Here is a 15,817-nt window from a genome sequence, read left to right as displayed (position 1 = left end):
CGTGAAAACCGGTACGGAAATTTTCAGCAGAAGCTATCGCAGCATGCCATTCAAGTGCTTCTATAGTAAATGCATGCAAAAAACTGCTGCGGTTAAGTTACAAAATGTACACAGTACACATGTACATATACATGTACACAGTGTACATGTTCCCTGCAGAGGAGAACATATTGAAACATTGCGGTTACAGAAAATAAAAGGACACACCGAACAAAAGTTAACAAAATAAGACGCGCACTTAATAATCTCTCTCACCAGGGCAAACTTGTACGGTGTAGCGTATCAGCCGGACGCCAGGGTGGAACAGACAACGTTTATTGATGCCGTGCCCTTTTTATAGGGTGATGAACATGTGATCTGCCGACTGCTGCTTGCGTGGCCGATAAGCGATTATCATGAAAATGTAGTGTGACACGCGATATCAGTATACAACATTCCTTTCCCCTAAGATTCGTTACACAATTGCAAAATGTCTGGTTAGTCATCAATGCCATAACGTGCGATAGGCCGTCTAACGCGTGTTGATCTTCGCGTCTCGACCGGGTCTTGGGTAGCTTGGCCCGGTCTTGCCCCTGCGGCTGCTTCCGTGCTGACCGGCAGCTGTTGTGGTCGTCTGGCTGTAGGAGGCAGCCTGACGTGGTAGTCTGCACTTGAGACTGGATCGGCTTCGAGCCTCGTCCAGGCGCTCCTCAACTGGTTCCGGTGCCTGTGATGGCGTTCGCCGTTGTCCAGCTGGACGATGTACGACACCGGGCCTCGCACTGCCACAACCCTGGCCGCCTTCCACCTTGGACCTGGACAAAAGCTTTTAGCATAGACCGCGTCACCGACGTGGAACCTCTTAATCTCCGGTCGTTGCGGTTCCGGCATGTATTGCCGGTCCGGATGAAGTCTGTCCAAGGCTGTCCTCAGCCTTCGTCCGAACATCAATTCTGCCGGAGATTTCCCCGTGACCGAATGCGGCGTCGTGTGCTGTTTAAACAGGAACCGTGAAACCTTGCACTGAGTTGAACCTTCCTGTTGCTTCTTTAACGCTTCTTTAACTTCTCTTACCATTCTCTCCGCCCTACCATTACTAGCAGGATTGTAAGGAGCAGTGAAAATAGCACGCACACCATTGCACTTTAAAAACGTTTGCAACTCCGAGCTAGCGAATGCTGTGCCATTATCCGAAACGATAAGGTCTGGCACACCGTGTGTCGCAAACATCTTCCTTAAGCTGGTGACGACAGCTGTAGCTTTCATGGATGACATGATTTCGACCTCAGCCCAGTTGCTGTACGCGTCTACCACGATTAAAAATACTTCTCCATTAACTGGTCCAGCGAAATCAATGTGTAGGCGACTCCAAGGTTGATCTGGCTGGATCCAAAAATGCACTGGAACCTTGGGATCGCTTTGCCGGTTACTCTGACATGGATGACAGTGTCGTACAAACTCTTCAATTTCGTGGTCCATTTTCGGCCACCACATGAGCCCTCTAGCTGACGCTTTCATAGCAGTCATCCCAGGGTGATTAGCATGTAGGAGTTGAAGCACACTTTCTCTTGCTGCGTTAGGAATTACAACGCGATTCCCCCACAGTATGCAATCACGATGCAATGACAACTCCGTCTTCCTCACCTCGTAAGGCGCGAACTTGCTGTCCAGTTGTGTTGACGGCCAGCCACTAAGGATCCATTCCTTTACCATGGATAATACTTTGTCCTTCTTGATCAGCGCAGCGATGGCTGCCGCCTGCAGCGGTGCGCACTCGACCGCTTCCAACAGGAGCACGTCCCCAGGTGGCTGTGGCTCGTCTAGGTCTTCCGGAGCTGGCAGACGACTGAGTGCGTCGGCGTTGGAGTTTTCTTGGCCTCGCCTGTACTGAAGGCTGTAGTTATACGCAGACAAACATAAAATCCAACGGAGCATTCTGGGCGACACAACTTCAGGCACACTCTTGTCCGTGTTAAACAGACCCAGTAACGACTTGTGGTCCGTTATGACCGTAAATTCTCGCCCAGCAAGGTACTGGTGGAACCGTTTCACGCCAAAGACAACAGCTAAGCCCTTTTTGTCAATCTGAGCATAGTTACGTTCACTGGCTCCAAGCGTCCGGGAAGCATACGCTATTGGCTGTTCCTTCCCATCAGTCGTACGATGGGCTAGCACTGCCCCCACTCCCACAGGAGATGCGTCGCAGCACAAAATTAAAGGACGCTTGGTGTCATAGGGCACAAGTACAGAGTCGGAGCTAAGCAATTTTTTTAGTCTCTCAAACGCACGTTGGTGCTCACCTGTCCACTTCCATTCGTGGTCATGGTCGAGCAGTCGATAGAGGGGTTCTGCCACATCAGTCTTGCCCTTGAGAAAACTGCTGTAAAAATTTAGTAACCCCAAGAACGCTTGCAGCTCCTTTTTGCTTGTGGGTGCGGGCGCTTTATGGATGGCGTCAGTCTTGCTTCGGCTCGAATGTATTCCCGTGACGTCAATCCTGCGACTCAAGAATTCAATGCTCGGCTTGTTGAATTCGCACTTGTCTTTGTTTACTCTTAACTGCGCATTCTGCAGACGCGATAGCACGGTTTCTAATCTCTCGGCGTGCTCTTCCGCGTTACGGCCAGAAATCAAGATATCATCAAGATAGGCTTTCACGCCGGGAATGCCTGCCAACAGCGTATCAATGACTCGTTGAAATACCCATGGCGCCACCGAAATTCCAAACGGCAGCCGTTTGACTTTGTACAGTCCCTTTATCGTGTTAACTGTGAGCACTTCAGCCGATTCGTCGTCTAGCGTTAGCTGTTGATAAGCTTGAGCTAGATCTAGCTTTGTAAAAAATTTGCTTGAGCCCAGAGCTGCGAGCATTTCAGCGGTAGTGGGCAAAGGATACCCGCTGCATTTAATAGCTTTGTTTACGGTGCTACGGTAGTCACCGCACAGGCGTAAAGTTCCGTCTTTTTTTCTTACCACTACCAGTGGCGTGGCCCAGTTGGAGTATGCGACGGGCTCCCATACCCCTTGTTGCACCAAGCGATCCACTTCCTTGCCCACGTCGTCCTTGAGGGCCAGTGGAACTGGTCGACTTTTGAGAAACACTGGTTGAGCGTCGTCTTTCAGTTCGATGTGAATTGGTGGTCCGTTGAAGCCAGGAAGGTCCCTGCGAAACACCTCGGAAAATCGTGAGGGCACGTCTTCCTCGTTTACTTGCTCGATTCCCCGCAAGCGAATGCCTAACGGCCTAAACCAGTTTCGCCCAATCAGGCTGTTGCCTCGATTCTTTACTACCAACAATGGCAGCTTAGCCTTCCGGCCCTTGAATTCTACCAAGACGGTTGCTCGACCCAGCAGTGGTAACGCCTCCTTTGACCAGGTTACGAGAGTTGTTCCAGAATCTTGGAGTGGTATTTCACCCCGATTTCTCTCGATTACTCTAAATGTATCATCACTCACAATTGAGCACGATGCTCCGGAATCAACCTCCATCGGGACTTCTTGTCCTTGTATCTGTACTTTAACCATAAACTTCTGTTCTTGCTCATTCACTTCGCAAAGTGAAAACAATGCACTCATTTCGTACACGCCTTTGCTCTTTTCAACTTTCCTCTTTTGCTCAGGCGTCTTCCGGGCCGCTCTACTTTCGTCTTTTGAACGACAAGCCCTCGCAATATGTCCAACCCTTTTGCATTTGAAGCATGCCGCTTTTCTAAATCTGCATAAATGCGGAGCGTGCTTACCGTTGCAACGGTAGCAACTAGATCCCTCTGCCGTGGCGTCTTGCTTCGTGCGGGTTGCTTGTATCATGCCCTGGCAGTCCTTCGCCTCGTCTCGGCCGTGCATCCGTATGTCTCGTTGTTGCTTGGCTGTCGCTTCTGCGGTCGCGGCCATGTCGTACGCAGCGTTGAACGTAAGGTCGTGTTCTGCGAGAAGTCGCTGTTGAACTGCGTCGTTCTGGAGGCCGCATACGAAACGATCTCGCATCATGATGTCCAACGGGAGCTGCTCGTCGCCAAAACCGCAGTCTTCGGCTAGCTTCCGAAGCGCCGTGACGTAGTCCGCAACTGATTCCTCGACAGCCTGGTTTCTCTTGTAGAACAAAAACCTTGCGTATAGCTCTGAAGGCCTTGGATGCAGGTGCTTGCGAACCGCCGTCTTAATTTCCTCGTAGGTTGCTGTTGTCGGTCTTGCTGGCTTCACCAGAGTCACGATGAGCCCGTACGCTTCTTCGCCACAACAACTCAGCAGGACGGCTCTTTTCTGTTCTTCTTTCGCTATCTTGCTAGCTTCGCAGAACATTTCTAGCCTCTCGACGTATTCGTCCCATGACGCGTTTGTGCCCAGACGATACTCGCCGATCCTGCCGACGGCCATCGCCGCCGCTTCCTCGTCGCCAACTGTCGCGTATCAACTGGACGCCAGGGTGGAACAGACAACGTTTATTGATGCCGTGCCCTTTTTATAGGGTGATGAACATGTGATCTGCCGACTGCTGCTTGCGTGGCCGATAAGCGATTATCATGAAAATGTAGTGTGACACGCGATATCAGTATACAACATACGGCAAGTCAAACTACGCATGAAAATGATATATTTAAAGTAGTTATGAAGTATCAACACACATTGTTCAACCTATTGTGTGTTGTTGTAGGGCTAGTAATCAGATTGTGAAGCCACTGTTTCTCTTGTGTGCCGCGAACAGTCACATCATCATTTCATACGACCTAAGGAAAACATGTCATGTGCATCCGTGTTTGAAACGACATCATGACACTATCAGTTTTTTTGTTCCCACTGTCTTGCATGACCTGCATAAAATTTACAAGGCTGGCTAGCACAGGTCTCGATAGCTTGTGAAGACATGCGAGCGCCACCACCGAATAACCCATCGTCAATCTGAATGGAAAGGTAAGCTGCACTTGTAGTGTGGTTGCAGTAAAGGATCATATGCGGAAAAAAAAAACACTCAAGTCCATCGCAGCTGTGGCGGCTAGCGGATTCTATGCGCAATGGCAGCATGGGAACAGGGTGCCTGAGATGAGTACAGTCACCTCCCGCAGGTCCTGCATCTCTTCCGCCAGCTGCACCTGGCGTGCATACTGCTTTGCTGCTATGCAGGCAGCAACCTCCAGCTGCTGTCGGCGATGTGGCCTGTGGGGCTCCAGTCGCACACCCTGTAAAATGTATTTGCTTTGAATTTACAATTACTGATAAGCCATATTGAAATAAACAAGTTGATCATAGAAAGTTCTCAGGAGTCGTTGCAGATTTCAATAAAAAATTCGATATTCATATTGATTCAGTCATTAGGAAATATGTTAGTTTTGTCAGGAGAGCCCTAATTAAATTTCGTTCAGTATTCAGTATTGCTACAATTCTGTCATTTCACCACGCATTTATTCATACACGCTTACTGTATAACTACATTTGCTTTACCAAACAACATTCCCCTGCCACAAGTTACAACAAATTATGAAAAAACTTGTCCGTTTCAGTGACATTTCCTTCGAAAAAAATCCAGAGTTACATTTTAAGATGTTGCCGTAAAGTAGCTTGATTTTTTTGAAAACGTACTTGCTTTAATCTGCCTACTAAGCATGAGTATTACCTTATTGAAATACACGTGTTACAGTTGATTTTCTTGCTTATGTGCTTTGATAACATGTATTATTGTCCTAACATTGCTGCGTTTACTGAAAATATACCGTTCTTGACCTATACATTGCGAATGCATTCACGCTAATAAACATGAAACTAAACATGACGGCTGCGTCGATCACGTCTAGTAACGACTTGAGAATAGGAACTCTCGTGTCTATTGTATCAACTCACCTGCATCATTCTGCTGCCAAAGTATGGTCTACTTAGCTGGCAGATTATGTCATCTGGACACATGATGGACTGGTATTTTACAGCATGGGCGCGCTTGTGCCCGGAGAAAAAACATCTTTTAATTTGTCGACGGGCGGCAGATAGCCTTCGCGGTGCCGTCGATGAAGCCCAAACAGTTAGCCAGGGGTGCACTATTGGAATGCACGGCCTGCAAAGTTTACGTGTGAAAAAAATATAAATAAATAAAGACGGGAGACGAACCCAAATCCCGATATTTACCTGTGAAAATTAAGCCAAGGTAGCGATGTCAAGCCAGGAGTTTGCGTCTTTCAAAAGGTGCTTGAAATTACTTTTGATATGTGAAAGGACAATATTTCTCACTGGTGCTATAACTGAACGATGTCTGCCAAAAAAGTGCTCTAGATCGCACAGCCTATTGGGGTACGAGAGCCGGCGTAGCCTAAAGCACAAACTCTCGTCTCCTGGCACAGTCACTCGTTGAGCTGTTGTGATGACATCTGTCATCCCGAAGGCATTATGAAGCCTCAATACGTCATTTTTTTTTTTCGAATCGGAAATACTACCTAAAAACACCAGCATCCATGGTATCCGCGTTCAGAAGTTCGTGGGCCGATAGCGGGTCTCTTCGCGTGCTGCAAAGAACTTCACACAGCAAACTGCCTCCCATTTCCGTTGATTCCGTAGCACCGGGTCTTGCAAAACGCTCTGCCTTGTTGTCATGTCTTCTTGCTCTAGGAGTGCGATGCACTGAAACTCTGGGAGAACAGTGGAGGCGTAAATCGAAGATGAACAACATGTTTGTCTCATGTGTGCATGTTAGTTGATGCGGACCACGTGTTAGATGTATCGACACAGCAAAAGACCTTGCATTGGCTATAACGCAGCGTAACGGCTTTGTTAATGTAAGGATTGGATCTATAACAAAAGAAAGTGCAATGTATTGCGTGCAATGCCTTCAGACGTTTGAGTAATACAAAAATAATATTTTATTGTAGCAATTCATACAACTTCGGATAGAACCATCGATAACTTTCGGGAAACTTCCGATGCATGCAGGCGCGTCCTGGGCTGTGCTATAATATTTTTAGGCGGTGACATGTGGTCGCCCGATAGAGATATTCAAGTACACGTGTCAGTAGTAAGTTTATAGCAGTTTTATCTACTGCGGCAAGGTGGCGCGGCAAGCGAGCACATGCCTGTTGGACGCAGCCTGGCGCTCCGCTAAAACTGATTCTTCGTACGCCGCTCCACTAACTGTGAGCGGGAATGCGAGAGCGCAGCGGACCGCCAAAAATGTTCGGCTAAAACAGTCCATTAGAGAGCTTAGGTTATGGGTACGCAAACGTTGGAGCCCGCTAGCGCTTGGGGCCACGGTGCTGCGCATGCGCTGTACCGTGGCCCCAAAGGTTAGCGGGCTCCTACGCTTGCATCCCCTAATCTATATGTAAGAATCTCTATTGGCGCGTCTATTGTTTATCTCTCTCCAATGACCGCTTTTGTAGGCTAGCATATGTAAATGTTATTGCTTGCCCCAGGACGCGCTCGCATGTAATCGGAAGTTTCTCGCGTGTTATCGATGGTTCTATGCATTTCTTTGTTGTCACCGAATCTGATTGTATGTGCGACGCCAACTGTGTAGCAGTTTGTGGAATGCACGCGGGCACAAGCGATTACACTGGAAGCTTCGTCGAGTCGTGTATAAAGCCGACGCTCTTGACCTGAAGACCAGATTTTCGACGATCGCCATCTACGTTCACCGCTATCGTTGTGCTTTGAATTTTACTTGCTTTTAGGGGCAAAGGTTCGGCCAAATAGTTAGTTTTGTCATTTAGTTTTGCTATGGTGTCGTTGACCGCCACTACAGAGTGACAATATCTTATACGGCTGTCGTATGCGGCGCACAGTCTATCGCGATCGAGCTCGATCGGTATAATATTTCTCGATTGCGATCGCCTAACTGTCCTGCACAAGTTAAGAATGAAGTTTCCTCAATACAAACACGAACGTTTTCCTCGACGGTGACCTAGCAGCACTGCTACGCGCAATGAAGTGCTGACTTGTATACAAATCGTGTGGCTGCGCGCTCCTTCCCTCCGTCGCGCGCGTACGGACTCGGTGGCGCGCACGGCTTATTAGCGAGACGCGTACCCCGTGCCCCATGTGGGCGTGCCCTGTTGTCCATGTGGTCGTACTCCAAAGCTCTCGCGCGAAAGCATCCTAGCACTTCGGTGAAGAACGCAGCCCGAAATTCGGTTGCATGAGAGCAAGTGCCTTTTGCATCGGCGCCTTCGTACCGGTGGTGAAAACTGGCAAAAGCTGGAATGGCAAACTGTGTTGAACGGATTCTTCTTCGATTTACTTACTTTTCCTTGATTTAGCCACTCAGTATATGTGCCACTGGGGTACGTGCCCGTTCTTGGCTAATTCACCAGAACGGACAGGTCCCACTATACGAATCTCTAAAGGCACATCGATTTCTTAAAAGAATGGGGAACTATGTTTCGCAGATTATTTGATTTACGTTATTTTATGTAGCCACTCAGTACATGTGCCGCTGGGGATGCACCGCTTTTGCCCAATCCTCTAGAAGTCGCATGTCCCAGTGTGACCGAAGGGGCACAGTGTGGCACCGCCGTCCCGCCCAGCTGGATTTAACCCCGCGCTCGGGGCGCTCAGAGACGCGTATTATCGGCTGCACTTTTGCTTCTTGGACTAGACGTTGTCACGATTGAATGGAACTCATTATGCCGTATTACGTGTAGTTTATCAAACTTAAACTGATGTTTATCAGGACTTGCGAGGCCTACTAATGCGCATTGTATTGCAGAACGTTCACTCTTGCTCGGCTTTTAGCGCTAACTAGCACTTAACTGCTTTTAGCAACAAGACAACATACTCTATATTGAAGTATCAAGCACTTAAGCTTACCGTAACAGGAACGGTACTGTCCGCCTTTCGATTGTGACAAAGCAGCAACAGCAGGGAGTAGGAATAATAAACTTCGATGAACTGTGGCAGCGTTCGGGCAGCAATGGACTGAAGCCACGTTGTCACTCCGCTGGGAACTTTTATGCAATAAGACACCTGGCGGCGCTCCACTGACTGTCACGTCACATATATCGCCCGTGGTGATTTTGCATCTGCTCTTGACTGCATTCGTGGTGAGGTGGCGAAACTTTCCCGCTTCGTGCTCGTCTGCATTTGTCATTGCTGCGGCTACGATGTGGCCCAGCTGTGTACTGGTATGTGTGCCTGTGGCGGAAGGGCAGAACTGAAAAAAAAAAGAACGTGGAAATATTGCAACGGCTAAATATACATCGACGCCGGTAGTGCGGATTCGCATAATATTTTCTACGCGGGCTGCTTCTATATAATATAGTTGGAAAAGTTTGTCTTCTATAAAGGTAGCTCAGATTATTTTTTCACACGTGGGAGGGCGGAGTTACACACCGGAAATAAAGCTTCGATCAAACATCGCACAAAAAGCCGCAATTATTTTTTAGGCTGAAATTAATTATTGTAGGCCGACGTTTGTACGAAGTGTCTATCGACTGCAAGGGTCCCAGAAAGCTGGAACAATGCAAGCATTATACTAATCTACAAAAATGGACACGTTAAAAAATTCAAAATTTGTAGGGTCATTAGCTTACTCTCAGCATTATATAAAATATTCACCAATATAACCTCCTATAGAATAAGGGGAACACTGGACGTTAGTCAACCAAGGGAACAGGCTGGCTTCAGGAAAGGATACCCTACAATGCGTAACATCCAGGCCAATAATCAGGTAATCGAGGAATCCGCAGAGTACAATGAGCCTCTCTATATGGCTTTCATAGATTGCGAAAAGACATTTGATTAATTAGAGATACCAGCAGTCATAGATGCATTACGCAATCAAGGAGTACAGGTAGCTTACGTAAATACCTTAGAAAATATTTACATGGATTCCACAGCCATCTTAATTCTACAGAAGAAAAGTAGGAAGGTACCTATAAAGAAAGGGCTCAGACAGGCAGACACGATCTCTGCAATACTATTCTCTGCGTGTTTGGAAGAAGTATTCATGCTATTAAACTGGGAAGGCTTAGGAGTAAAGTTCGATGGCGTATATCTCGGCAACCTTCTGTTTGCCGATGACATTGTTCTATTCAGCAACATAGCAGACGACTTACAACAAATGATTGAGGACCTTAACAGAGGGCGTGTAAGAGTGGGGTTGAAGATTAATATGCAGAAGAGAAAGATAATGGTGAATAGCCGGGCAAGGTAACAATAGTTTAGGATTGCCAGACAGCCTCTAGAGTCTGTGAAGGAGTACGTTTACCTAGGTCAATAATGAGAGGAAACCCTGATCATGAGGAGGAAATTCATAAAAGAATAAAAATGGATTGGATCATATACGGCAGACATTGTCATCATCATCATCATCATCATTTATTATTCCCTTAATAAATGATGATGGTGATGATGACAATGTCTCCTGACTGCTGACTCCTGACTGGAAGCCTACCAGTATCATTGAAAAGAAAGGTGTACTGAAAGTGCATTTTACCGGTGCTGACATATGGGCCAGAGACTTGGAGATTGACAAAGAAGCTTGAGACCAAGTTGAGGACCGTGCAAAGATCGATGACAGGAAGATTGCTAGGCATAACGTTGAGAGACAGAAAGAGAGCGGTTTGGATCAGTCAGCAAACGGGTATAGCCAATATTCTAATGGACATTAAGAGAAAAAAATGGACCTGGGCAGGTGATGTAATGCGCGGACTAGATAACCGTTGGACCATTAGGGTTACAGAATGGGTACTAAGAGAAGGGAAACGCAATCGAGGATGGCAGAAGACTACAGGGGGAGCGGTGAAATTAGGAAATTCGCGGGCGCGAGTTGGAATCGGTTGGCGCAGGACAGGGGTAATTGGAGATCTCAGGGAGAGGCCTTCGTCCTGCACTGGACATAAAATAGGCTCCTGCTGCTGATGATGATGATGTTTATTGTAATTTCCAATTGCTGGAAATGGATGCCATAACTCTTCAGCGCCAACCAAAACTGTCAAAATTCTGGTACACTCGGATAGTTTGAGACACCATAATATTTTGCCTTTGCCGACCGCATATGCCAAAACCAAGCATATGAGAAGTTTTTGTTCTTCAGTGACCTGGGCGAAACCTTCTCTGGTGTATCGGCCGAGAATCGGGCGGTGCAAGGGTACGAAAAATAAAAAGAAACAATGCTAATTTTGAGGTAGATAATTTCAAACATAAGTGCTAACTGGAACTTGGGAAAATTTAAATTTACTTAACGTAGATGTCAACTGTATTGTCACTACGTATGCAACGGGAATCGGGCGCCTTGAACAGGCTCCAAGCGGTCGGCGACCCGCCCAAATCTCAGTCGTACCATAAACGAACTATTCCCCTGACCCACTGCTACTCTGTCCTTCTGCTTGCACTTCTCTTCCTCATCTTCCACTTGCAGCATTCCTCGTTACCGTTACACTAGCTCGTTACCGTTACACTAGTATGTGAAAAGAACACAAGGAAGGGGCAAATAATCGACTCCTGCTTTCAAGTTCGTACAAGAGTAAGACAGGAGTTCAGTACAGGTTTGCGAGGGCCGTAAACCTTCATCTGGCTTGTATGAGTAGAAAAGTGCGTTTGCGATGGTTGTCGCCAAGTTCGGGAATCGCGGTGAAACCAAACGTCACATGGCCCAGAGCTTTCACAACAAGAGATGGGCCAGAAAACCGGTTAAGAATATTTCGCAGTGCCGTGGTAACCGCAGTGCCCGTCGAACCATGGCTAAATCGCCCGGTTGGAACGAGCGAGCACGTCTTTTTTTGAGGAGACGTATTGAACTGCGCTTGGTGGTGCAATATTGCTAGCCTAGTTCGGAGGAGCATTTGGTGCAGGGTCTCGTTAGAATCCAATTTTGCGGGGCGTTGTTGTAGAGACGTGTGGAAACCAAAAAGATGTTCTTGTGGTCAAACTGATGTCCTCCTGCAGAACTGCTGAAACGGCATGGTGCGACTGACCTCCTGCTGGGACGTGTTTAGAGCGAAAACTGCCGCAGTGGCGTAATCATCCCAGCCATCGTGGGTGGGAGAGACGTAGGAAGAAATGACGTCATTTATGGTTCGGTTGGTGCGGTCGACCTGCCCATTTACTTGTGGATGTTAAAGGAACGCTGCAACGTGTCGTATTCCATGTTTAAAGAAGAACGTTTTGAAGGCACGCGACATAAATGCCCTGCCACGGTGGGAAATCAGCAACTTAGGCGTGCTATGCCGGAATATGAGGCACTCGTTAATGGAGGTCATGACGTGAGTGGCTGCAGAATGACGGGCGGCTCGAAGTTGTACCAACTTAGTCATGGTAGTCCTTGGCCACAATGAGAAATGGGAACACAAAAGCACACGCACAACCACAGAGCATAGAAAAGCACCGTACTCGCACCGAGAGCCATCAACTATACGAAACCAATTTACGCACCTGCCTTCTCCAATTATATTGAAGCACTAAAGCAGCCACCAAATCACTAAACCTTCCCTGAAGCCCACAATATTGAAATTAGACTAGGATTTCACCAGCTTATTGCAACCTCTGAAGAGTCATTCCCACTGACCAAACACCACATGGTGCGCAAGCGGTTGAATTACACTTAAATACACCAGGCTTCGCTTTACCCAATGATTTGATCCAAGATTTTGTGCTGACAAAGTGAGCTCTCGTGTTCCTCTGGGTTCAACTATGCCAGACTGTCACGTTGCATAAGATCAAATGTAACATACACAAGCATGTTCTACATAAATGATAATTGAAGCATCATACGCAGCACACACGCGATAAACAGTGTTCGTACTCTGCGTCCGTTATTAACGCACGTGCTAGTGCCACTAAGAGCCACATCGAGTTTACGGATATACTATCAAAGTGGCTCTCACTTTGCACTCAAAACTAATTCGTCGGACTCACGCTGTAACATTGTCTTTCTCTTGCCCATAAACGACATGCTATAAAGAATTAAATGAAATATATCTTGCGCGAATTAAGTGCTCATAAGTACAAGAGGATTCGCAGCTTGTTTCTAAATACTTTACGGAACAAAAGAAACTGAAAATGCTGCCGTCTTCTAAATGCACGTGACGTGTGAGACCGCACCAATGCTTTGCTTCTTTGTGTCCGCGCAAGACACGCTTTAAAGTAATGTTATAAACACTTTCCAAAATGGTGCAGTTAAACAACGGCTTCTGCAATAACGCGTTTTGTTTGAAAAAAAAAAATGTCAGTGACCTTCCACTTACGGAAGAAGGATGGCCAGCGCAGCTGTGTATGAGAATCCGCTTAATGGCGAACTGCACCAGATATGTTGTATTGTTGTATAGTTAGCATTGTTTCCGTCTATGTGATACCCAAGAACCTTGATTGTATCAACTAGCCTGAATGCGGATCCTTCATGAGTGTATAAGCACACTCTTGGCTCATCTTCCAGAATGTAACCTCTTGCTTTGCGACCTTTTCTGTGATGTTTAATGACCAAGAGTTCTGATTTGGCTGCCGAGTATTTCAACCCGATGTCTTTCAGTGTGTTCTCTACAACGTATATACTTTCCTGTAATCTGGTCTCTGTTTGTCCTGCATTGCCCTTGGCACTCCAAATGGTTATGTCGTCGGCATATATCACATAATGTATACCCTCAATTTCCTTCAGATTTCTTGCAACCTTGGACATTGCTAAATTGAATAGCATGGGTGAGAGCACAGCCCCTTGTGGAGTGTCCCTATTTCCCAAATTCTTAGCTTCTGATTTAAGCTCACCCAGCGTGAGTTGTGCAGTTATATTTCTAAGAAAGTCGTTAATAATATTAAAATGTCTCTTACCTAACCCCATCTCCGAGAGGACGCCAAGTATTGCCTTATGCTTTATACGATCAAAAGCTTCTTCCACATCCAATCCCAACAGAGCTTTCGTATGCGCTGGGCTGGCCTGTATAAGTTGGTGTTTGATTAGCAGCATAGCATCCTGAGTGGACAGCCTGGGACGAAAGGCGATCAGGCTGTATGGGAGGATGTCGTTGTGCTCAACGTATTTAGTGAGTCGATTTAGGATGACATGTTCCACAGCTTTGCCTAGACATGACGTTAAGGAAATAGGACGGAGGTTGTCCAGAGTGAGTTGTTTTCCTGGCTTTGGTATGAGGATATTATTGGCCACCCTCCATTCTTCTGAGTATACCCCTTTTCTCCAACATTACTTGAAATGTTCAGTTAGATAAGAAATTGATTCATCATCCAGATTTCTTAATATCTTGTTAGTTATTCCGTCAGGTCCAGCCGCCGATCTACTATTTACAGGTGGATCTACGATCTACAAGTGGTGGTGTCGCTACTTGCTTTTCCCTTATTCTTTGAGTGAGTACTGTAAAACATTCTCGTAATTTTTCTCTGTTCCTCTGGTGCGGGAATTTTGCATCGTCAAAGTACGCCCGTTTTGGCAACGCGCCTCGTAAGTTGCTGCGTATGAATTCTTGAACATTGTAGGGGTATCGAGTGTGTAATGCTAACACTTATTCACGTATTAGGTTCCCCGAATGCGCTTACAAGAACTGTATAAGCTAGCTACTATGTATGTAGGCTTGCAATGAGAGAATCGCGGCATATACAGATGTTAGGAAATTGTGCGCGTTATATTTTCTAGTGCTGTCACTAGAAAGTATGTGCAAGGTACGTCATAAGCGTATTGAAAAGCCCTTTTCGTAAAGATCCGTTTATTTATCTGCCCTCTGCGTGTTTTACTGATCGTCATAGGTTGCACGATATGGCGTCAATTCTCGGTGGTCCTAACATCGTCGCTCGCGAATCTCCGGCGTGCCTAGCTACGCGATATATATTCGGCAATGTTGTACGGCACCTATAACTTGTGTGAAAAAAGTGAGAAAAGGGAAAAGTTTTCAACCCTTACCGAGAAGCCTCAAGTGGTGTAGCGCCCGCTTGATGTGGTGTGGTGTCTGCCTGCCTCTTGCCTCCCGAAACTTGTGCTCCCGGGCAAAATTAAGAGTGGCTAGACGAGCCGCGCAGAACAATATGGCTATGAGCCTCCCGCGCAAGAGACGACCTTGACAGTTACCAGGCGACTTCGGGCTTTCCACAGCTTCGGACAGCGCTTATACTATAACTAATGAGAAGAGAGAAAGGGGGGATACTGGCCCCGTAGTTTTTTGGGAACGCTGCGGGCCCACACCTAGGAAGTCTGAAATGCCCATTTCTCACTCAACCTACAATAGTGCCTTCTTCGGTCAGTCAGATATGGTTTGTACACTTCGCGCGTGGAAGCTATAGACGGCCCTGCTACCACCGCGCTCGCAATACAATTCCCGCGAATACAAACAAAAAATTGGAGGACGCTTAAGCTTCGCCTTCAAGAGTGGGACGCGACAGCGTTCCCGTCGACCCGCCAAGGGGTATAAGACAATGCGCTACGGCACAGCAATCACTTACGATGCGCCCCGCATCGGACTTAGCGCCCACCTATCACGCGGTGAGCGTCGAGCAACGCAGCGTTCGGCGCGTCAACGAAACGTGCGCCTGAGCGAACGAAACGAACCAAAGAACTCGGTGTCTCGGAGGGGAAACGATCTACGCCAGCCAAACGTCGTGATCGGCACGGGCAGAGAGATAGATAGTAATCTAAACCGGATGCACGGCGAAGCGTCGTCACGGGAGAGGGAGTCCTGCGACGCGCCTGGCAGCGGTCCCAATGCGCGCGCGGCGCGCCTCCTGTCGGGGCAGCGCCGTACATTGAGAGGAGGGGGTCTTCTGTGTTTGCCGCAAGATGGCTCTGCGTGTGCGGAAAGCGCAGAAGAAATGCAGCGGAAACGCACTTCGCAACTCGTGTAATTGTGACTTCTGTACGTTACATGTTCATAATTACCGATATACACCGCAGTATAACTTTCCACGGCTCGTTTCGAAGGCAACACCGCAT

This window comes from Dermacentor albipictus, chromosome 10 (assembly GCF_038994185.2).
Source record: "Dermacentor albipictus isolate Rhodes 1998 colony chromosome 10, USDA_Dalb.pri_finalv2, whole genome shotgun sequence".
Classification (NCBI taxonomy): Eukaryota; Metazoa; Arthropoda; class Arachnida; order Ixodida; family Ixodidae; genus Dermacentor; species Dermacentor albipictus.
The sequence above is the reverse complement of the archived record's forward strand: the minus strand, read 5'-3'. Positions refer to the sequence as shown.